Consider the following 25,494-nt stretch of genomic DNA (forward strand, 5'->3'; position numbering starts at 1 on the left):
CCCCTGCTTGTGTTCCATCTCTCCCTCTTTCTGTCTTTCAAATAAATAAAAAAAATAAAAATAAAAATAAAACAGATCTTGAAAATAATCTAAATTCAACCAAGCTAGTTGATAGATCCATGAAAGTTTGTTGTATTTTCTCTCTACTTTGATGAATTGGGCTGAGTGCTTTGCACAAGTCATTCCATTTTGTCCTCACAAAGGATCCTGTGTTCTCTTTCTGTGTGAGAGGAAACAGAGGTTTAATAAGTTGGAGAAAATTCGCTGTCAACACTTGTAAGTGCTGAGGCCTAGACTGAAGCCAGTCCTCTCTGATTGAAGGCCACCGGGTCATGCGTTAATGGGACAGACCACTACTGAACATTTGTTTCAGGTACTAAACCCTGTCAGCCAAGGGAGAGTGGACATAGCCATTGTCCTTGCACATGTGGTGGGAGACAAACAGGGAAGGAGTGTAAGCACCGGGAAAAACGTGTGCTCAACCCAGGAGTGAGCAGTCAGAAGTCAGGAGGGGGTTGGGGTTGAGTTTGTGCTGAGGCTTGCAAGATAAATACACATTTGTTTATGGGGATCCACCAAAGTACAAAGACAGAGACATAAGGAACTCTGTGGTCCTTTTAAAAAGCAATGGGGTATGCCCCAATGGCCAGGGCAAATATTAAATTATTTGTAAGGACTGCACCGTGCTCTTACCCCCCTCCCTTGGCCCCCAAAGTGTTAGTGACTTTGACTTCTCAGAGTCCAATTCCATTTTATTTCTATCGTATCTTCCCATTCCTCCCAAACCAACAATAAAAGCTTTACACTAAAGATACATCTTTTACATGTCGAGTGACAGCTTACTCATTTCTGTATTTCCTAAGACCTCAGCCTATGTCCTGAATATGTTCTAAAGGAAATAGCAATTTTGAATATTTTTTGAAATCTGGATTGTTTGGGCTCACAAGTATTAAGCTGAAGGAAAAAGGAAAGGCTCAGTGGGTTTTCATATATGCTCTAGCTGTCCTATGAATCCCCTGGGTCTTAGGAATTTACAGAAAGTTTCAAGAGTCCCTGCCATCTTAATGTAAACTTCTAATGGTCCAATTGCAAAAGCAAGTGAATGTTCTGAGCAGTCCTGGCTTCAGAGGTCCCTGGGAAATAGAATTCCATTTACACAGCAAGGCTCTGGGTCAAAAATCGGCCTGGGTTAAGTGGTGACTTTCTCTCCTTTGAAATTCATTTGAGTTCTGTTTCCTGCCTGTGTAGTCCTCCCCTTCTTGTGATGACAAACGTTGGCTTACCTTTAGTCTGGGTTTTCTAGGTCTCAATACCAAACTTTAAACTGCTTGTTTTGGAGTGCCTGGGTGACTCAGTCGTTAAGCGTCTGCCTTCGGCTCAGGTCATGATCCCAGGGTCCTGGGATCGAGCCCCGCATCGGGCTCCCTGCTCGGCGGGAAGCCTGCTTCTCCCTCTCCCTCTCCCCCTCCTTGTATTCCCTCCCTCGCTGTGTCTCTGTCAAATAAATAAAATCTTTAAAAAATAAAATAAAATAAACTGCTTGTTTCTCCTTTTGCTCATGCTGGTTCAATCCCACCCAGCAATCATCTATTTCCCTCGTGAGTTCAGAAGGTCTCTGAAAGACGAGGCATGTGTGGGTCACACCACCGCATTGGGGATGCCTGTGTTCATACATCCACGTGGATCATAGAAAAACGGGCTCATGGCACTATGTTCTTTAGGATCACTAAGTGCAGCCTACACACAGCAGAACGATACGGGTGAAGAGCCAAATCTTATGGGATCTGAAACAAAAACAAAAACCAAAAAAACAAAACAAAAAAAATCTTCTGGGATCAGGATGAAGGAGACAAAAATTTACTTGTGAGATAAAAATTATCAAAATCTTTGATTTTTGTATTTTGGGGGGGGTGCCATCAGCCCGGAAACTGCTTTTTCCATGACTTGGTGCAGCACAGAGTGGCACAGAAAGAGATCCAAGGCCAGGAGAACACAAAGCAAAAAGATGCTTTTCCAGAGTGACAAGTACCTGCATCACACATCCTGCAAGTTTTACTCTAGAAGACAGAAGCTCCTGCATGAGGGGCAGCTCAGCGCAGACAGCGAGAGCTGTGGAAATGGAGTGCAGCGATCTCTGTACCAATATATACAACTTCTGTTGCATTTGTAGAGACCCCTCTTTCTGCCACAGTTTAGTGTCAACGGTCCCGTTTAAGTGCAGGAGCACTCCAAAGACGGCGGCACGGGACGGGGAATATGTGGGGCCCAAGTTAGGAATCATCAGAGCAAAACAGTGAAAGAAGGAGAGCGACAGATTCCAAGCTAAGATACCCTCCTTCCCACAGAGGTATGGTGGCAACTTCTCAGTGAAGGAGGTACATGGCTCTGGGACCCTACTGTCCGGTCCATAGAATTGGTGCCTGGATGCTGCTGCTGTAAATTAATAGTTTGTTCAACCATTCTGTCCTTACCACATCCTGATTTACTCTTTTTTTAAAAAATAGATTTATTTATTTGAGAGAGAGAGAGCACGCGCACAAATAGGGGGGCGGGGCAGAGGGAGAAGGAGAAGCAGGCTCCCCACTGAGCAGGGAGCCCCACGCGGGGGGCTTGATCCAAGGACCCTGGCATCATGACCTGAGCCGAAGGCAGATGCTTAACCATCTGAGCCACCCAGGTGCCCCTTAAATATGTGTTCATTTTTTTTTTTTTTTAAAGATTTTATTTTGAAGTGATCTCTACACCCAGCGTGGGGCTCGAACTCACAACCCTGAGATCAAGAGTCGCACGCTCTACCGAAGTAATTTAATAAGCATGTAATTGGAACTTCAGCAGAAATTAAGAATAGATTCAACATCACACTCTAAAAATATAGACCAGGCAGCAGGCGATATCGTTGTGAGGACAAAATGGACAAAAAAAAAAAAAAAAAGATTCAGTAGTGGCGCGGCCAGGATGAATTGCACAAGATTTATCACTAATGGAATTGTGGGAATACCTGCCCAATATTGGCAGGCCTCCTAATTGTCCAAGAGCTGCCAGTAACCCAGATTTTGACTTGAATTCAGTAGATTTTTGACATGGCGACCTGAGTGTAATGAGGCCAACATTTTTTTGGCCAAATTAACATATATGTGTACAGGTGAATCCAAAGACACATAGTTTGTGGGACCTGCTGTGTGTAGAGCCGACTTATCATTATATTCTAGATGCTGGTGCCTGAGCCAGCAAAGGCTGCTTACCGAGTCTATTGGTGAGAAATACTTTACCGTTTCTGCAAGTCTGTTTTTCCATCTGTTTTCTGTCTTTTGTCAATAGGACACCCTTGTGAGTCTCAAGCATTTTGGGGAATTGGCCACTATGGTCGTCGTGGGTTACATCTAGAATGCCAAATATCTTAATTTAAAATATGTTATACAGGGGCGCCTGGGTGGCTCAGTTGCTTAAGCTACTGCCTTCGGCTCAGGTCATGATTCTGGAGTCCAGGGATCGAGTCCCGCATTGGGCTCCCTGCTCGGCAGGGAGTCTGCTTCTCCCTCTGACCCTCCCCACTCTCATGGGCTCTCTCTCATTCTCTTTCTCTCAAATAAATAAATAAAATGTTTAAAAATAAAATAAAATAAAATAAAAAAATAAAATATGTTATACAGCAATATAGTATACTTACATGGAATACTGAAGTTGCCTGAGCTCAGGAATGCCAAAAGTGTTCCTTTCTATTGCAAACTCTAACTGGTGTTCATATGGTCTGCCTGACATGCAGTGAAGAGAACAGATCTCAGTTGGGAAGAACACAATGATTGTTTGCATCACAGCATTGCTAGATGGAAATCCTCTTCCAGATATGGGCCATATCTGTCTTGATCCTCACCTGAACATTTTCCAGTGAGATCCTAAGTGCCCTGCAAGCTGAAAACACAAACATAAAATCTCACATTAAAAGCTGATTATCTGAAGTTGAAAAGAGGGAGGGGAGAGAAGTATCCAGCAAGCAGGGGTTTGGGAGGATTTCCTGAAGTCCCTACACTGCAGTTCACCAATAGTAATGGACTATCAATGAATTTTTACCAACTGAATTTAATACATAAGCTGAGTATAGTCCTTAAATTCTATGAGGACATATATGTTACGAAATGAGAATATACCACTCCTCCCTTTCCAGAGAAAGACATTTTTCTCATCTGTTAACAAAACGTATGATACTGCAAAATGGTGATCTTTGTCAGATTTGGGGCTTTACACTAAATTGTAATTGGGCAATTAGACTAGGAAGCGATTTTGCCCTGTTCCACATTAAAGACAAGCTACATGACACAGGGTTTTTTTTTTTAAAGACAGAGGCTTCAGTGCAGTTGTTCAAAACTGTCCGTCATTCTACCAAGCACTGGATTGAATCAAGAGGTGTAATTTGGAGCACCTGGGTGGCTCAATCAGTTAAGCCACCAGCTCGGTGGTGATCCCAGGACCCTGGGATCTAGTCCCGCATCAGGCTCCTTGTTCAGTCGAGAGCCTGCTTCTCCCTCTCCCTACTTCTTCCTCTGCCTGCCACTCTCCCTGCTGGTGCTCTGTCTCTGACAAATAAATAAATAAAATATTTAAAAATAAATAATTAAATAAATAGGTGTTATCTGGGGGGAAAAGGCATCTACCATGATACATTTTCCTTTTTCAAACTCATTTCTAATTGTTCTCAGGATGCTCCCCATCTTGTTCTTAGTTGGAGTGGTTACTGCTTATCTTTGTACTTTGCACATTTTAATAACCTCTTGCCTCAGAAAAAGCATGCACTCAGTCTCAGTGAACTTCTAACAAGGAAGTTTCAAGACAAGAGGAAATTAAGACAATGGGAAATTTGCATTCATGGTTTTAGGCAGTCCTAGGTGTTATGGATATGTTGTTGATAATATATCCCTCCTACGTGCAATGTTCCAGTTTATGTTGTTCCAATAACACCAATAAACCACATAGATGACATTGTAGATGATTTGAGATCCTGCTTGACTTTTTGTTTTAAGGGAAATAGAAAGAGACGAACTATTATATGCTTGACCTTCTTGAACCCAATGTCCATAGTGGAACGGACTATGTCCATAAGGACCTTCTCCCCACTCCCCGCACAGTTTCCTAGATATAGTGCTTTTCACTTCCATACATGTTTCTGGTCTACTCTTTATTTTTAAAAATCTCCCTACACAGTATCTATAACAGACCCTTCTGCACCGTATAAGCGTCAACCTTTAAATTGATAGGGGATATATATTTTTTCCCACCAATCCCCAATAGTTTCATCTCCATCCCCTTCCATGTTGTTCTTAACATTTTTTCCAGAATTATCAGAACACCTCCCTTTGGGGGAAGCTGCTATATATTTCATCATCACTCTCTAAACTGTTTAGAAAATAGATATTAGCTGAAGTCTGTATTAGTAAGCCCATCACTGTTAAGAACTCAGTCCATGACATATTAATTTACTCCTAAGCTTCCAGCTGAGGCCGGACTAACCTGAATGGTATTTGATTACAAAGATCAATGAGTTGGCATGAAACGGGATGGATCATTGAGCAAAACAGTTTATTAGTTCTCCTTAGTACAACTGATGTTTTTAGGAGCTGTGGTTTATACTCTGTGGCATTGTTTGGTGGACTCCTTCCTAAGCCATCAACTATCCAAATCAAAACACTATCAGCACCTTGTAGAATGTAATTATATGTTACAGACATTCTCTAAGAGAGATGGTGTCCAGCAGTTCTAGAACATTCCCCCCAATTTTTGTTGATTGAGGACCTCTTATTATTTAATGTCAAATATTTCACGTAAACTATTGACTATTAGGAGAAAGTTTATCGGTTTCTAGATAATATTTTTTTCCTAGCTTTGAGGCTGAAAAATATTTCATATAATTCATATAGTCAGAGGAAAGTTGTCAAAGCAATAGATTTTATGATTACCCCCCCCCAACTCCCACATACACATACAAACACGCATGCATGTGCTTTTAAAAAATCTCTCCGACTCCAAGAATGTAGCGCTGGAAAGGGACCTTACTGAATTCTTTCCTAATTCGGTAGTAAATATAGCTGAAATTATCTGAGTTCACCAATTTGTTTCAAAGGGTTAAAAGAACAGAGGAGCTCTACTTAAGGAGCCTTACTGTAGGAAAGTGGGGGAGAGGCTGGAGATATTAACGCTGTAGGAGGGATACTGTGAATAGGGTTACTTGGAGTCGCTTTGGTGAGTTAGACAGCTTCTTTGGTCACCTTCCAAATATTCTCTATTACAGGTAGCAATTTGGGGTTAATTCAGGATGATCAAATCAATCACAGTCGAGCTCAAAATTTCATCGGAAGCTTTTCCTCTGTTCTCCTGCTGACTCTTGATTGGAGTCACAGTGGCAGGGCAGGGAAAAGAGAAACACTTTGTTCTTGTTGCCAGCATGTCCCACAAGCAGGCTAGCTCCTTGCTGCCACTCTGGAAGTTTCATGGGAAGATATTATTGGAATACATTCTGAGCCAAGAGATCTGAATGACATCTATCAGGTGTTGAGGGTGAGCCTTCTAGGATCCATGTTACTGCCTGTATGTTATGCCCCACCTGCCACTTCAGTTGCTGTCCACATTCCCAGGGGTCCTCCTAGTGTCTCAGAGACTTCTGTTTTCCTACTCCATCTGGGACGCAGTGTGTCTGTCTGTCTCACTGTTAACACATGTAAGTTCCCAGAGGATCTTCTTTATTTCTCTCTTGCCCCTGAGCTGCCAGGCGCTGAGAGCAAATTTCGGTGTACAGCTTACTCTCCCTACATCCCTCTTCCATCCTATCCTTTGTCCCCCTTCACCACGTGCCCACCCCCAACCCCAAACTCTCTTTACATAAAGAAGGAATGAAAGCCAGGTAATGACAACCCAGTTCTACCGTAACGTGGACCTTCAAATCTGTATCTCATCCTTGAATTCTTGACCTGTTACCACAGAAGCCGAGACTCTCCATGTGCTGGTCACTGCACAAGAAAACAGGGGCCTAATTTCCGCACAGAAGAGAAGAGCACACATTCTGGGCACTCCGGGTTTAAACAGATATAAGATAGTGGTTGAGAGGATGTCATGTGGATCTCAAATAACTCTGTTCAATCTTAGTTCTGCATTCTATCAGTGGTAATTTACCTAATTTTCCAGTGCCTCGGTTTCCCCACCTGTAAAATAAGAAGGATAATGCTTCCTACTTCCTAGGAGGGCTTTGAGGATTAAGTCCATTCTTATACACAAGGCTTTTCACCAAGAGCAACTAATGCATAATAAGTGTTTGGTAATTATTAACAATTGTGATTAATCAGTTCCCTTAATAGCTCACATATTATTCCGTCATACATCTTTAGCCTTTTGGCACATAATACCAAATCTTTAGCCATTCACTTTGGATCAAGAGGTCAAATGCCATTTACCAAATTCCAGCATGGACTTAGGTCCCTACTGACATTTATAAATAGCACAAATAAATGTAGTATGGGTTAGGTGTGTAAGTTGTGTGTATCTTCCCTCAAGGCTGGCAGGGTAGGGCTGATAGCCTGACCTCTAGGGCATGAACATCATTCCCCGCTCACACCTGGTCTTTTACACAAAACCGTCGACTGACTAGGCAATCTAGAAATTCCAAAAGTTCAGTGGCAGGTATATTCTTCTGTGGATATTATTCATGTGAACGACGATTTGAAACTTGCAAAACGTTGTGAGGGTGGGAAAAGAACTAGGAAGAGCTAGGCAAGTAAGGGCATGTCAGTACAATTTCATGGAAGTGCAATTTAGTGATTCAACTAAATTTATACTTACGTCCACACACTGAACATTCACTCTTGGAAAGTTTATTTTTTTTTGCTAACCTTTTACTTGGAACCAAGGAATAAATTTCAATTATTCATTCAACTTATTTCATAAAGAGATACATGGCATGAATTATCAGCCTTTGTATTATGAAAATGCATATGGAGGACCTTAGCATTAAAATGAATATTACAAACACCAGAAATAAAAGCCAGATTCTGTCAAGCTAGGATGTCTACTAGGCCTAGCAGGAGATCTTGGCACAGGCATCAAGATTGTTTTGTTAGTAAATGTGATAATTTGCACTTGGAAGATCTTCAAGCTAAGGATCTACCCCTTCAACTCTAACTGCCTTTCATGACTTAAGTGTTTTATTAAAGCACTTATATTCATGATACTAAATTTACACTTTAAAGTTGAAAAGTCAGCACTTAAAAAATAACTTATTCCTATAAACAAATAGAAATAAAATTTTAAAAAAATATATAAAAGTGATCATGGCATACATGCATTTCTTGAAATAAACTTTTATTTGCCCATTTTTCCTTTTCTTCTCTTTTTATCTTTCTTCTGTGTCAACCCTATTCCCCTTCCCACCTTCCCTTATCCAGAAGCCCATGTTAACATAATATATGCATTTCAGTGGTTTTCTTCAATGGAATATATAGATATGTGTAGATATGTGTACACACAATTACATAGTTAAAAATTATATTCATGTGTCTGCATCTTTCTTTTCTCATTTAATATCTCAGAATAAGTCTCTGAAGTCAAGTGGCCTCGATACTCTTTTTAATGACTGCACACTAGTTCATGGTGTGGATACACCATAATTTATTCAGCCAGAACCCTACTGAAAGCGTTTTACAATTTTTAAATGAAAAAATTTGCCTTTACTCTGTTTTAAACATTTGTGCCCCAATGGACAATGCTATTGTAAACATCTTAGTGCCTGTCCATGACAAGAATACATAAAGAGATTCAGTGTTATTTAATTTTACAAATGAGGAAACTATAATTAAGGAAAGGTAAATAAAAGTTTTACAAATGAGGAAATTTTATTTGTTATTATTTTTAAAAGATTTTATTTCTTTACTTATTTGTTTATTTATTTAAGAGAGAGTGACAGAGAAAGAGTGAGAGAGCATGAGTGGGGGGAGGAGCAGAGGGAGAAAGACAAGCACACTCCATGCTGAGCACAGAGCCCAACATGGGGCTCGATCTCAGGACCATAGATTATGCCTGGGCTGAAACCAAGAGTTGGATGCTTAATGGACTGAGGCCACCCAGGTGCCCCCTTATTTTATTTTTTTCAGTAAGCTCTATCCTCAGTGTGGGACTTGAACTCAGGACCCTGAGATCAAGAGTCACACATTCTACCAACTAAGCCAAACAAGCACCCCACAAATGAGGAAATTTTAGCTAAAAACGTGCAAATGGCCCCATCATCAGTCCAGTTTGACTCTAATCTCAGGTTTCACTGTGCCACATGACACTCTTTTGTCCTTGTACTGATTTCCTAAAAATTATAGGCTATTAAATGAAAACATGTGTGACTCGAATTCAACTAAATAGATCAAGTACCTGGCAGTGGAGGTTAAATATAGTTTAGAAATTTAAGAGGAAAAGATGGATTGCACATTAATTTTTATAAATGGATCTCTTAAGGTACCATGGTTTAGTACAGATTTAAGTCTTTTGGAGGCAATATGGCAAACTAGAATTTCAGAGAAACAGTTTCCAATATAAGACACTTCAAATTACCAGGTAAAACATAATGAGCATTGCAGAGTTCTGGTTCTGGGACAGGTGGATTAGACTGAATAAAACTAAACCTCCCACTGACAACTACGTATGAGATGACTCTTGGAACTCACTGAAGAATAACTAACAGAGATGAGACTTGGATGACTGTGATCCCTTAGAAGAGCACACAGAAGGTTCCACATTTATCCTGGCTTTTCCCATGAAGACATTTTCCTATTTTCTGTAGAGGAAATAGAGGCCAAGCAGAAAGTGGTTCACTTATTGGAGTAAAGATACAGTTGGCAGAATGCCACACTGCCACATTGGTTGGGATTTGAGGGACAAAATCCCAGTGAATAGGGAAATATAGAAAAGTCCCCCAAATCTCTAATTCCCATCGAAATCCTTGGTTAATTCCTATGCTAAATGTGTCAGGGCAAGAGTCCAAAAGTCCAGCCAACTACAACATCTCGGAAGCCAAATAGTACAGCAGAAATTTTAGCAGCTGCTTGTTGCTGGGGAGACTATGGTTGGATTTCAATTCCTAACAAGTTGGAGGAGCTTTAGAATATAGCCTAGACTTTCAGTTGAGATTCCCAAAGGACCAGGAACTAGGAATAAAAGCACAGACTTGGAATAAACACCACACTTTAGAAGATTAACCATGGCTTAGGAATAATCTCAAAACTGAAATACACCAACCCCAAAACTCTAAAATTAAACAGCAACTAGATTATGGTGATCCACTGTCCCTACATGGTCCCTGGAAGAAAATCTATCTCTTGCTGTGGAGGAAAACGACATCATCCAGAGCCTCTGTATTGTGTCATCTACAGTGTCATGTATCCATTAAAAATTACTAGGACAATTAAAACAGGACTAAATGACCAAAAGACATACAAAATCATATTTTTTATAAAGAACATAGAAACACAACCAAGGAGTTCCAGATCATTGATTTTTTTTTTTTTTTTTAGAGATGTCGAGAGTATGTGAGCAGAGGGGGAGGGGCAGAGGGAGAGGATGGAAATCTTAAGCAGACTCCATGCTGAACACAGAGCCCAGCGTGGGGTTGGATCTCAGAACCTTGAGATCATGACCTGAGCCGATCAAGGGTCAGACACTTAACTGACTGAGCCACCCAGGCACGCCCAGATAATTGATTTTAAATAACTTATGATTAAAATGCTCTTTAAAATGAAGAAAAGATGGAAAATTTCATCAGAGAATAGGAATCTAAAGTAAATTTCTAAAACTGACAAAAATGTTATATCTGACAGTAAAATTTAACTTAATTGGTTTAATAGAGGATTAGACAAAGCAGAACAGATGATTAATAGATGGAAAACCAGATCAGGAAAAAATTTCAAGATTGAGAGACCAAAAGAAAAAAAAAAAAAGGTGAAAAACAAGGGAAAAAAAAAGATATGGGACATATATCGAACACAGCACTATCCAATAGAAATATAATGGAGGCATCAAATGTAAAAAAAGATTTTTCCAGAAATACAAAATCTGAAAAATTTCCTCACAAGAATACGTGCACTATAGGGAATGTTAAAGGACATTCTTCAGGCAGAGGGGAAAAAATATCAAAGAAATATCAATCTATAAAAATAAAAAATCAGAAATGTTGTCTGAATGATATGGATTGAATATGTACCCCCTAAAATTCATTTATTGGTATCAAATCCCAATGTGATGATATTTGGAGGTGGGACCTCTGGGTGGTGATTAAGTCATGAGGATGAAACCCTTATCAATGGGATTAGTGCCCTTATAAGAATAGGCCAGGAAATAGCTTGCTCTTTTTCTGCCATGTGAAGATAAAGGAGAATTCAGCTATCTGCAACCCAGAAGAATGTTCTTACCAAAACCCAACCATGCTGGCACCCTGATCTCAGACTTCCAGCCTCCAGACTGAGAAATACATTTCTATTGTTTGTAAGTCACCCAGTCTATGGTAGTTGATTCTGTCAGCCTAAATTGACTAAGATATAAGTGTAAATACATAGGATTTAAAAAAATATTTCATTTTCTATAAGGTAGTAGACTGCTTAAACAACGTAGTAGGGAAGTTGATAACATATGTAGATTTACAATGCATATAAACAAACAAAAAAGGCTAAGAGTGGGGAAATGGAAGTATATTGTTGTTAGTTTCTTACACTACACATGAATGCATATACCATCACTTGACATGAGACTGTGATTAAATAAAAATGTATATGATAGGGGTCCTTGGCTGGCTCATCTGTAGAGCATGCAACTCTTGATCTCTGGGTCATAAGTGTGAGCCCCATGTTGGGGGTAGAGATTATTTTAAAAAATAAACTTATTAAAAATACTATAGATATACTCTAAATCATAAAGCAACCACTAAAATAACAAAACAAAGGGTTATAGCTAATAAAGCCAAAAAAGGAGAGAAAATGGATCATAAAAAATATTCATTTAATCCAAAAGAAAGCAGGAAAAGAGGAAAAAGGAAATGAATCATAGCCAAGACAATTAAAAAACAAATAGCAAGCTGGTAGATTTCTGCCCACCATATTAATAATTATATTACAGGTGAAATGTGTAAATACTTCAATTACAGATCAGAAATTGTCAGATTGGATAAATAAAGCAAGACCCAAATATGCTTCTCATCAGAAACTTACTTTAAAGTATGCATAGAGACACAAATGCATAAAGTATGCATAGTATGTATAAAGACACAAATAGGTTAAAATGTTGGAAAAAGACATTTCACGCTAAGCTTAATCAAGATAATGCTGTTGGGGCACCTGGGTGGCTCAGTCAGTTAGGTGTCTGCCTTCAGTTCAGGTCATGATCCCAATGTCCTGAGATTGAGCCCTGTGTCAGGTTCCCTGCTCAGCGGGGAGTCTGCTTCTCCCTCTCCCTCTATCCCTCCCCCCTGCTTGTGCTCCCTCTCTCTCTAGTCTCTCAAATAAATAAATAAAGGGGCGCCTGGGTGGCTCAGTCGTTAAGCGTCTGCCTTCGGCTCAGGTTATGGTCCCAGGGTCCTGGGATCGAGCCCCACATCGGGCTCCCTGCTCAGCGGGAAGCCTGCTTCTCCCTCTCCCACTCCCCCTGATTGTGTTCCCTCTCTCGCTGTGTCTCTATCAAATAAATAAATAAAATCTTTTAAAATAAAAAATAAATAAATAAATAAATAAATAAAATCTTTTTTTTAAAGATAATGCTGAAGTGGTTATATTAATGTAAGACAAACTAAGTTTCAAAGCAAAAATATTACCAGAAATAAAAGTTTTTTTTGTAATAATAAGGAAGCCAATTCATCAAGAAGGTATAACAACCCAAAATACTTATGCACTTACTAATGAAGCTTTAAAATACATAATGCAAAAACTGATAGAATTGCAAGGAGAAACAGACAATTCCATAATTAGTCTCTCTCTAATTGACTGGACAAGTAGGCAGAAAATCAGTAAGGCTACAGATGACTTGAATAATATTATCAACCATTCTGATCTAATTGACCTAATTTATAAAATATTGCAACCCAAAAACAGCCGAATTCACATTGTTTTCAACTGCATATGCACCATTTACCAAGATATACCATACTCTGTGCCATAAAGTAAGTCTCAATATATTTGAAATGGTTCAAGATGTGCAAAGTATGTTTTTTGATCACAACAGAATTTAATTAGCTTACAGGAAAAAAAACTAAAAGAACCCCAAATATTTGGAAATGAAATGGCACACTTCTTTATAAACCACAGAACAAAGAAAAATTAAAGGGATTTTAGAAAGTCTTTTGAACTGAATGAAAATAAAAACATACATTCTGGTTTCAGTTCTGACATGTAAAGAGCTTGGAAGATGTCACTCTCATCTTTACAACAGAAAAAACGGAACAAACCCAAAATCAATGACTTTTCTTGGGCTCCTCAGAGAACAGAGATCAAAGGACAAGCTGCCATTCCAAAACTGGGGAGAAAAGCCAATGCAGGGAGTCACAGCTGAGGTATACATACCTGGAGCAGACCTGCTGGAGTCATAAACTGGGGGTAGGAACACATAATGGTAATTTTGATGAATTGCTGGAAGCTGAGTGTGGACTGGTGTGAGAGGGAAAACTCCTGGCTGCTTCAGTCTTGGAGAAACCCTAAAGTTTACCTCTAGGAACTCCATCAGATTCTCACAGTCACAAAGTCCCTTTTGTGACTTTGGAAGGGGAAGGGGAAGTTTCTTTATTGTGACATATTCTCCAAGAGGGCTCTATAACATAGCACTGCCTTCCAAGGGGCAGAAAAACTATATCCATCTTGCCTTATCTCAGATGGAGAAAATAATTTTTCCCATTTCAACTCCCACTTGCCTTTCTGTTTTGCCAAAGCCATGTGGAAGTGGAAGGGGGAATTATACCTCTGAAGAAACACTTGTGAACGTCCATAGCCCAGGTAAACATGTCCACTAACAGGCTGAAAATAACCCATAAGATTATAAAATGCTTTCCCTCACCCATACCTTGCTACCACACTCACAGAGCTTCAGTATAACAATGCAGTACAGTTGAACTAGCAGCCAGATGCAGCCGTCTCTGAGAAGGAGCCCCTAGGGAAGGATGCAAAGAAGGGAGAGAGGGAGAAAGAAAAAAAAGGAAGAACTTTAATAATAAAACCAGATAGATATTACAAGAAAGGCAAAATACAGACTGATAACTCTCATGAGCACGGATGCAAAATTCTAAACTAATCATTAGCAAATCAAATCCAACAATGGGTAAAAATATTTATACACCACAAACAAGTAGGGTTTATTGCAGTTATGAAAGGCTGATTTCACAATAAAAAACCAATCAATGTAATCCATCATATCAACAGCCAACGAAGAGAAATCATATGATCATGTCAACTGATGTAGAAAGAGTATTTGACAAAATCCAACAACCATTTTTGATAATAACTCTAAGCAAACTAGAAGTAGAGGGAAACTTTATCAACCTGATGAAGGTTGTCTATGAAAACCCTGCAGCTAACATTATATTAAATGGTGAAAAAATGGATGCTTTCCCCCTGAGTTTGGCATCAATGCAAGGATGGTCTTTTCTCACTATTCCTATTATACATTGTAGTAGTGGTCTCAACTAGTGCAATAAGACAAAAAAAAAAAAAAAAAAAAAAAGGTGTGTAGATTGAAAGGGAAGAAATACAATCTTTATTCATAGATGACCTAATAGTTCATGTAGAAAATCCCAAGGAATCTACAAAATAACTCTTGGCAATAGTAAGCAAGTATGGCACATGAAACAAGGCTAATATACTAAAGTCAATTGCTTTCCTGTATGCCAGTAATGAACAATTGGAATTTAAAATTAAAAAAAATATTATTGAAAGCAGCATCAAAAAATGGGATACTTATATGAATCTAAACAGGATCTACATGTGGAAAACTACAAAGCTCTGATGAAAGAAATCAATATCTAATCAAATGGAGAGATATTTTATATTCATGAATTGGAAGACTCAATATTCCTTTATATATTTTGAGGCTCTGTAGAAAGATACATATATGTTTATAATCATTATATATTCTTGATGGAATAACCCTTAATGTCCTTTGTTTCTGTTTTTTTTTTTTTTTAGATACTTTATTTATTTTTATTTTTTTTATTTTTTTAGAGAGAGAGTGTGTGCATGTGCAAGTGGGGCAGGAGGGGAAGAAGGAGAGGGAGAGAGAGAGTCTTAAGCTGCTCAGTGAGGAACCCCACATGGGGCTAGATCTCACGACCCTGAGATTATAACCTGAGCCAAAATCAAGAGTGGGATGCTTAACTGACTGAACCACCCAGGAGCCCCATATCCTGTGTTTCTTGTAATAACTTTTTACAAAGTCTATTTTGTCTGATATTAATATAGCTACCCCAGCTCCCATTTCCTCTTTGCATGGAATATACATATATATTTCAAAGATTTTATTTATTTATTTGAGAGAGAGAGAGAGAGTGCATGAGCAGGGCAGAGGGGTAGAGGGAGAGGGAGAAGCAGACTTCCCACTGAACTGGGACCCCAATGTGCGGCTGGATCCCAGGACCCCGAGATCATGATCTGAGCCTGAAGGCAGACACTTAACTGACTGAGCTACCCAGGCACCCTTGCATGGAATAGATTTTAAAACAATTTCACTTTAAACTTATTTGCATCTCTTATAGACAACAGTTAGTTTATGTGTTTTTTCAAAATTCTTTCTGCCAATCTTTTAATTGATGAGTTCCATATGTGTACATTTAAAGTAGTTACCTATAAGAAAGAACTGACTTCTCTCATTATACTAATTATATTATTTTATCTTTTTTTCCTTCATTTTCACTGTTACCACCTTTTGTGTTTGATTGATTTTTTTCCTATTATATCTTTTTATTCCTTTCTCATTTCCTATTCTGTATATATTTCAGTTATTTTCTTAGTGTTTACCCTGGGTATTACAATTAACATCTTAAATTCATAACAATCTAGTTTGAATGAATACCAACTTAAATGATATGCAAAAACTCTACACCTATACAACTCTGCCCCCCCTTATATTGTTATTTTTTACAAATTACATTGCTATATATTGTGTGCCCATTAACATAGATTTATAATTGTTTCATGCATGTTCAGTTTGAATAATATAGGCATAAAAATGAGTAACAAGTCAAATATAATGCTAGGTGTTACATTTACCTATGTAGTTACGTTTACCTGTGTTTTTTATTTTCTTATTTTTTCATATGGCTTCAAGTTACTGTCTAGGGTCCTTTCATTTTCGCTTAAAGAATTCCCTTTAGCATTTCTTGTAGGGCAGGAGTATAAAAGTGATGAACTCCTTCAGCTTTAGTTTATCTGAAAATTTATTAATATCTTCCTCATTTTGGAAAAATGGTTTTGCTGTATATACAATTATTCACTGAAAGGTGTTTTTTCATTCTTTCTTCCATCACTTTAATATGTCATTGCACTGCCTTCTGACTTCCATGGTTTTTGATGAGAAATTGGCTGTTAATTGTATTGAAGATCCCTTGCACATGGTGAATTTTATCTATTTTACTTCTTTGAAGATTCTCTCTGTCTTTGATTTCTGACAGTTTGATTATAATGTGTCTCAGTGTGGATCTCTTTCAGTTTATCTTGCTTAGAGGTTATTGAGATTCCTGGATGTGTAGATTCATGTCATTCATCCTACTGGAGAAATTTGGGGCCATTATTTCTTCAAATATACTTTATATTTCTTTCTCTCCTCTTCTGGGACTCCCTTTAAGTGTATGTTGTAACACTTTATGGTGCCCCTTATCTCCTTAGGTCTGATCTAGTAAGTCCAATATCCAGCTTTTGTCAGGGAGAGTTCTATGAATATTTTTCCTTGTAAATGGGCCACACTTTATTTCTTTGCATGCATAGTACCTTTTTGTTAAAGACTGAACATTTTGAGAGTCATAATACAGTAATTCTGGAAACCAGATCCTCCCCGCTCCCCCAGGTTTTATTGTTGCTGCTTCTTGTGAGTTGTAATTGCTTAGTGGCTTTTCTAAACTATTTTTTGAGACTGGATTATTTGCTATGTGTGGTCACTCAAGTCTCTTAATGGTGAACTAGTGATTTTTAGAGATTTTCTTAAAAACATGGAGCCACCACCACCCACCCCTGGGCCAATAAGGAAAAACATTACTATTTTGGTCTTTGCAGATTATCTTTGTATTAGGGCACTTCTTCACAATGCTAAGCCAGGCCATTTACAATTCTACCTCAGCCTTTACTTCCTGCTTGATGGAACCTGACAGTCAGCCAGAATTGAAAGCTTGGAGTCTTCTCATTCTTTTCTGAGCACGTGTCCAGCTCTGGACATATATGTAGCCTTCTAGATTTTTTATTATGTTTGTGTTTCCAAACAAACCTACAAAATTCCTGAAAATTTAACAATTGACTTATGTGACTTGCTGTTTTCTGGTATGAACTGGCTTAAGGACACCCCTGATTTAGTGTTCCCAGGAATAAAAATGTAAAGAAAGCAGAAGGGAAAGAAATCAAGCAGGGGCATCTTTCAGACAAAGTTCCAGCTTCAGCTTAACTTTGCAGGGATGCTCAGGAGTGGAAATTATGCCATGGGGTTTATTACAGGTTGTGGAAAGGGAACTGGGCTTCCAAAGTCCCACATGAATCAGTTTTTAGCTAAGGGCTGCTTTGGGGATATAAACTCCCAGGCACTTTTGGCTCTCTACTTATGGGACAAAGGGGATCCAGAAGTCTGAAGGTAGTCTTCTCCAGAAAATTGCAAGAATGGGTTCTTAGAAACAAAAGAGTAACAAAACCAGGGAGGGGGACCCATAAATAATAAAGGAGAATTATGGGGATCTGGGTGGAGTATGGACATGTCCATAGAGTCCATTCCTTACACTAGTCTGATCCACTTACATCACATTAATTTCACTCTATCCTATTATAGCTTTTTAAAGGTGTTGGGAAGAGAAAAAGGAAAACATTAAAATAGGGGAGTTTGTAGGATGAGCCATAGCTCCCACTGCTGTAGTTGATCAGAACATCATAATTTACAGTCCTCTACTAACTCTTCTAGATTCTACGCACTATTACCACTTCTGCTGGTCTAGATGGTTTGTTTGTTGAGATGATCCCCTTATCCTTGAGGGGCTTTAGACCCTGGGTCTGTGCTTTTATCAGAGTGCAGTTAGGCTAATTGCTTGTTTGTAGTCAAACCTGGATATGGAGGCCCCAAGATCTCTTGGGCTCCAAATGCATTCCTCTCTTCCTATATTATGTAGAGCAATCCCATTTTTCATGATGATTAGGATATTACCCCACCAGTAGAGTAATTTATTTCTTTGCCTAGTCTACCGGTGTGAGAAGCCCAGTATGACCATGCAGCAGTTATAGCTCTGTATTAATGGAATTCTTACCATTAAATCATTCCTTCTCTGGGATACAAGCCTTCTAGATCTGTAGAACCTAAAATTGTTGGGGAGGAAAAATAATTACCATACAACAGTCATTGGTTTAAGTTGTTGGTGATGGATAGTACCATAAACTTGTTACACATTATCTGTCAATATTCAGGCTAACAGCTTCGAGATGATGTGTTATATAATATGACCAGTGGATCCTGTGGTTATATGTCCATTGTAGTTCTCTGTGCTATAAAGTGGGCCACTTGGTCTGGGACAATGTCATTGCATGATCCCATGGTGGTGGTTAAATAAATAGTCTGTGAGCCTCTGGACAGTGAGACATATGGACAAGAAAAGTGAACCTATACCCAATGTACAAGACAGTTCTAATCAAGAAAATTCTTATTTTCACGATATAGATAGACTGGTGTAATCATCTTGCCGCTAAGAAGATGGGTGGTCTCTTTAAGGGATGGAGTTACATTAAGGGCTAAATGTGTATTGCTGCGGCCACCAGGCCAAATATTCAATAGCTAGATCAGTCTTGGTAAGATGAAACCCATACATCTGGGCTCATGCATAGTCTATCATTATGACTACTCAATTCATGGCCCCATTATGCATACATTAGAACAGCTGAGGATAGAGGCTGGTTTATAGCTATCGAATAAATCATCCTGTCAACCAAGCCATTTAGTGTTTCTCCTGCAAGTGGATGGTCTCTGGTGGACCTGAATCTGTGATACACAGATCCTCATGCTTTGTGCCTACTCCTGCAGCACCATACCTATGCATTTCCCGGGGTGGTAAGGATGATCTTGTCAATAAATGGTGCTGGGGCAACAGCATATCTCTAATAAATGATTGATTGTCTAAAACTAAAATAATAAAGTGTCTTTCATTTTTAATATATGCAAAAGTAAAATGCCTGACAACAATAGCACAAAGGATGAGAGGAAATGGAAATATCTTCATGTAAGTTCTTACATCATAAGAGATATTATATACTATTATGAGAAGATAGAGTATAAGATAAAGATGCACATTTTAAACTTTAATCACTAAACTATAAAACAAAGAGGAATTACTAATAAACCAATAATGAAGGTAAAAAGGAGACATGACAAATAGTAAATTAACTCAAAGGAATGCATGAAAAAAACAGAAAGGGAACAAAGAACAGCTGTAAGAAATATAAAACAGGTAATAAGATGGCAGATTGAACCCAAACACTTAATAATTGCATTAAATGGAGATGTCTTAAATACCTCAAATAAAAGGTAGATATTGTCAGACTGAATTAATAAGCATGATTTAACTATGTACTCTTTAAAATAAATACGCTTTACAGGTAAAGATAGACATATGTTAGAAATCAAGGAACGCAGTAAGACATACAGCACGCAAACACTAATCAAAAGAAAGTTGCGCGTTCCTGCCATAGGGCCTTTACACTCATTGTGTCCCCTGCCTAGAAGTCTCATCATGAAAATCCCCATGGCCAACCATCTCACTCCTTTGAAATCTTCTCCCAAATATCATCTCAGTGAGGACCACTCCGGACACCCCTTTGTTAAAAAGTGGAAACCTAACCACCATCTCCCCCTCTCCACAGTTATATTCTCAATTCATTTACCCTACTCTATTGTTATTTTCTATAGGGCTGATCACCACCTAACATACTATTTGCTCATTTATTATGATGATTGTTTATTGTTTGTCTCTCTCCACAGGACATAAGCTCTGTAAGGCCAAAAGTCTTTGTTTTGTTCACTAATGTTATCCCCATGCCTACAATAGTGTCTGATGCACAGACAATCAACTAGTATTTGTTAAATCCATGCTGAATTGAAGTAAAACGAATGTGACTGAGGGTTCTAGAGGGAAAGGGGGTGGGCGGATGGGTTAGCCTGGTGATGGGTATTAAAGAGGGCACTTTCTGCATGGAGCACTGGGTGTTATGCACAAACAATGAATCATGGAACACTCCATCAAAAACTAATGATGTAATGTATGGTGATTAACATAACAATAAAAAATTAAAAAAAAAAGAATAAAGTAAAATGAATGCGAATGGGATAAAAAAAAAGTTGAAGTGACTATATAAATTCAGATGAAAACTTCAGGAAGAGATAATGACCAGGAATAAAGAAAAACATTATATAATGATAAAGAAGCCAAGATATCAAGAGGACATAATAATCTTAAATGTGTAAGTACCTAATAGAGAGCCTCAAAATACATGAAATAAAGCCTTATACAACTGAAAGGTGAAACAGGCATTGTGTAAAACTATAGTTAGAGATTTTAGCTCCTTTCCCAGTAATGTATAGAATAAGGAGACAAAATCAATGAAGAGAAGGAAGACTTGAATAACCTGACAGAACACTCCAGTATGAGCTATAACCACAATGAGATACAACTACGCACCAACTAGAATGGCAAAATTAAAAATGAAACAAAGCAAAGCCTTGCCAAAAGTTGTTGGTGAGGATGTTGAAGCGGGTTAAAACTCTTATTTACTGCTGCTGGGAATGCAACATGGCACAATCCATCTGGAATTCACTTTGACATGTTATTCTTATAAAGTTAAATGTAGATATAACCAAGGACACAGGAGTCTCACACCTATTTTTTTACCCAAGAAAATAAAAATGGGTGTCCACATAAAGACTTGTATATGGTTTTTCATAGCAGCCTTATTCAAAATAACCCAAAGCTGGAATAGCAAAGATGTCCAACAGGAAGTGAAGAGATAAAAAATTGTGGTATATGGATTGGAGTGTCCTTTGACCATAAAATAACACAGAGTACTGATACATACATACAACAACATACATACAATATACGTACAACACCATACATACAACACCATATAATAACATACAACAACATAGATGGACTTCAAAAATGTTATGCTGAGCTGGAGAAGTCAGACAAAAAAAGATGGCATACTCTATATTTCCATTTACATGAAACTCTAGACAAGACCCAGCAATGTGACAGAAGTGGATTGATGTGCCACTGGGCATGGGGGTACCGCAGGGGAATGTGGGCAAAGGGGAACAAGAAAATATTTTTGGTGTGATGAAATGTCCTGTATTTAGATAAAGTTGATGTTCACATGAGTATATGTATTTTCATAAATTGTTGAACTGCACACTTAAAATCGGTACATTTTATTGACTACAAATTAAACCTCAGTAAAAAGAAAAGCACACATTCATCTGGAATAGAATATAAATCACACAAGAGGGCATTATGTAATCAAGAGTATAAACAATCACAACTACACGTAACAATAGGGATAAGTCCCATACACAAAATATTGAGATAAAAGCCAGACATTGAAGAGTGTGTGTGTTCAATGATTTCAATGATATAAAGTTCAAAACATTGAAACTGAATCTCTGCTGTTGGATGTTAGAATGGTGTTAACCTTTGAGCAGTGGGTGGTAATAGGAAGAGAGCCCAAGGAGGATCTGGGTTGTTGGCAATGTTCTATTTCTTTTTTTTTAAAGATTTATTTTAGAGTGGGGAGAGGGGCAGAGGGAGAGGGCGAGAGAGAATCTCCAGCAGACTCCCTGCTGAGCACAGAGCCTGAAACGGGACTTGATCTCAAGACCCTGATCTCACGGCCCTGAGGTCATGACTTGAGCCAAAGTCAAAGGTGCCCGGGTAATGTTCTATTTCTTAATTTACAGTGTCAAATGCTGGCATAAAGCAAAGTATGGTTAAAGTGTTATTGAGAAGGCAGAACAGCAGGAAAGCACAAGCATTGCTGATGGAAATGCAAATTGGTTTAGCCATTCCTGAAACCTTTGTTAGTTTCTAAAAAGTTACCATACACTTACCAGGTGACCCAGACAACCCACTTCTGGATGTGCATCCCAGAAAAATGAAACTTATGTTAAATCAAAAACTATCCATGTATGTTAACTAACTGGAATTTAAATAAAAACCAAAAAATAAAACCTCTCCATGAATATTTGTAGCAGTATTAGTCATTGTTGCCCATCCCTGGAAAAAACCCCCATGTCTTTCAGAGGATGAAAGGATAAGCAATCTGTGTTACATCCACACAATGGACTACAACTCAGGACTCAATAAGAACGAACTCTCGATACATGTGACCATATAAATAAATCTTAAGGGAACTGTACTAAGTCAAGTTTTCTCAAAATCATGGCTCTTAACTTTTCTGGAGGCTGGATGATTTGCTATGGGCCTATCTGGTGTGTTGTAGGCTTTTCAAGCACATTGCTGGCAATCCCACCCCTATACATAGGAGGCAGTAACGTTTTCCCTTTCCAACTCATAACAATTAAAAATGTCTGCAGACATGGCTGAATGTCCTGATTGAGAATCATGTTCACCCTTTTGACTGAGTGAAAGAATGTAGTCTTAAAAGATTACATATTGTATGATTCCATTTATATAACATTCTGGAAAAGTGAAAAATATAAGAACAGAGACCTGATCAGTGGTTGCCAAGGGTTAAAGGTGGGGAGAGTCTGAACACAAAGAGGCAGAACAGGGGTATTCTTTGGGGTGTTGGAATTGTCATGTATCCACTGAGAAATGCTGATCTGTGCCTCCATAGATAATAAATATATAATAATAAGTATATTATTGCTAAATATAGTAGAGTACATAATTTTAAAAATTGAAGAAGTGAAATCAAACAAAACAAAAGCAAGTATGGTATAAACGGAAAAGAATATTTTGACTTGCCAATCACGGGGTGATCTTGGCAGAAGGGTTTTCAGTGAGGGTCAGAAGAGAGGCAAGGAGGAGTCATTTTTGTAGGATGCCCCATGAGTTCAAGTTAAGGAGAATGGAAGTCACAGGGCCCGCCCTGTTAGAAGTGCATGGTATGGTCCTTGACTCTTGCTCTATGGGGAGGCTGTAGAGGAAAAGCAGAGACATAAGCCAACATTCCTAATAAGGCTGAACACAGAATGCAGCAGGTAAATTCCCTTATGCTAAAGAGGGCCAGGCCCAGTGTGAAACCTGGGTAAACTCACTGGGGACATTCCCCATGGCAGAGGTATCCAGAAGAGTTCATCCTGTGCCCAGAGTGCACCGTGTGTCCTAGCCTCTTACAGGAGGCTGGTGTGCAGCCACACTGGGGGACTCTAAGATAGAGCTACTGGGCTGGGGGTTCCTGAGTTGCACTCTTCAGAGGTACACCCTTACACTGTCTCACCAGAGCCCACAACTCCTATTTTGGGGTTCTCTCCACTGAGTCACTTGGAGTATTTCGATGCCCTGCACTCTAAATTTTGCAGTGGCTAAAATTGTTCTTGGAGCTCCTCTGTTCTGCTATCTGGACAGTAGTCATGTCTGTTCCAGGGACCTTCTAAAGGATCCCACCAGAGAAATTGAGTTGCGATGACCTTTTCCAAGACCACAAAGTGTGGGCATATCTGATCTCCTGGGAGCAGAGTATGGTCTCTGGATTATTTGATTTCATAGGTTCATCATGTTCTGTTCTCCATTTATTTTCTAGGAGACCACCTGGAGATGCATAGGGCAGATGATACGCAGATTGGAACACGGAACAAGGAGGTGAAAAACAGACTGTATCTTGCAGAGAATGGAGATGTCAAAGGTCAACTAGATCTTTGGTCGAAGGGCTGGAGGTCAAAAATTAGGTTGAGTTATGGAACAAGGCAAGTATGAGGAGCAATGGGAAATGAATATGTGGTATGGTCCGCATGAGCAAAAGGAGAAACAAGCAGTTTATTTTATTTTATTTTTAAAGATTTTATTTATTTGACAGAGACACAGCGAGGGAGGGAACACAAGGAGGGGGAGAGAGAGAGGGAGAAGCAGGCTTCCCGCCGAGCAGGGAGCCCGATGCGGGGCTCGATCCCAGGACCCTGGGATCATGACCTGAGCCGAAGGCAGACGCTTAACGACTGAGTCACCCAGGCACCCCAAAACAAGCAGTTTAAAGTTTGGTGTTGAGACCTAGAAAACCCAGACTAAAGGTAAGCCAAGGTTTGTCATCACAAGAAGGGGAGGACTACACAGGCAGGAAACAGAACTCAAATGAATTTCAAAGGAGAGAAAGTCACCACTTAACCCAGGCAGATTTTTGACCCAGAGCCTTGCTGTGTAAATGGAATTCTATTTCCCAGGGACCTCTGAAGCCAGGACTGCTGAGAACGGTCACTTGCTTTTGCAATTGGAACATTAGAAGTTCACATCAAGATGGCAGGGACTCTTGTAACTTTCTGTAAATTTCTAAGACCCAAGGGATTCATATGACAGCTAGAGCATATATGAAAACCCACTGAGCCTTTCCTTTTTCCTTCGGCTTAATACTTGTGAACCCAAACAATCCAGATTTCAAAAAATATTCAAAATTGCTATTTCCTTTAGAACATATTCAGGACATAGGCTGAGGTCTTAGGAAATACAGAAATGAGTAAGCTGTCACTCGACATGTAAAAGATGTATCTTTAGTGTAAAGCTTTTATTGTTGGTTTGGGAGGAATGGGAAGATACGATAGAAATAAAATGGAATTGGACTCTGAGTAGTCAAAGTCACTAACACTTTGGGGGCCAAGGGAGGGGGGCAAGAGCACGGTGCAGTGCTTACAATTAATTTAATATTTGCCCTGGCCATTGGGGCATAACCCATTGCTTTTTAAAAGGACCACAGGGTTCCTTATCTCTCTGTCTTTGTACTTTGGTGGATCCCCATAAACAAATGTGTATTTATCTTGCAAGCCTCAGCACAAACTCAACTCCAACGCCCTCCTGACTTCTGACTGCTCACTCCTGGGTTGAACACACGTTTTCCCCGGTGCTTACACTCCTTCCCTGTTTGTCTCCCACCACATGTGCAAGGACAATGGCTAGGTCCACTCTCCCGTGGCTGACAGGGTTTAGTACCTGAAACACATGTTCAGTAGTGGTCTGTCCCATTAACGCATGACCCGGTGGCCTTCAATCAGAGAGGACTGGCTTCAGTCTAGGCCTCAGCACTTACAAGTGTTGACAGCGAATTTTCT

General features: G+C 39.1%; 1 long non-coding RNA gene across 1 annotated transcript in view; it reads right to left on the reverse strand.

The window, feature by feature from the left end:
* Positions 1-3,596: 3,596 nt before the first annotated feature.
* LOC144382846 (uncharacterized) overlaps positions 3,597-25,494 on the reverse strand; it is a 149,177-nt gene continuing 127,279 nt past the window's right edge. The window contains exon 3 of the long non-coding RNA XR_013450279.1: positions 3,597-3,909. This is a non-coding gene — a long non-coding RNA (uncharacterized LOC144382846). The remainder of the gene's footprint in view (positions 3,910-25,494) is intronic.

The sequence above is a fragment of the Halichoerus grypus genome, chromosome 8 (assembly GCF_964656455.1).
Source record: "Halichoerus grypus chromosome 8, mHalGry1.hap1.1, whole genome shotgun sequence".
Lineage (NCBI taxonomy): Eukaryota > Metazoa > Chordata > Mammalia > Carnivora > Phocidae > Halichoerus > Halichoerus grypus.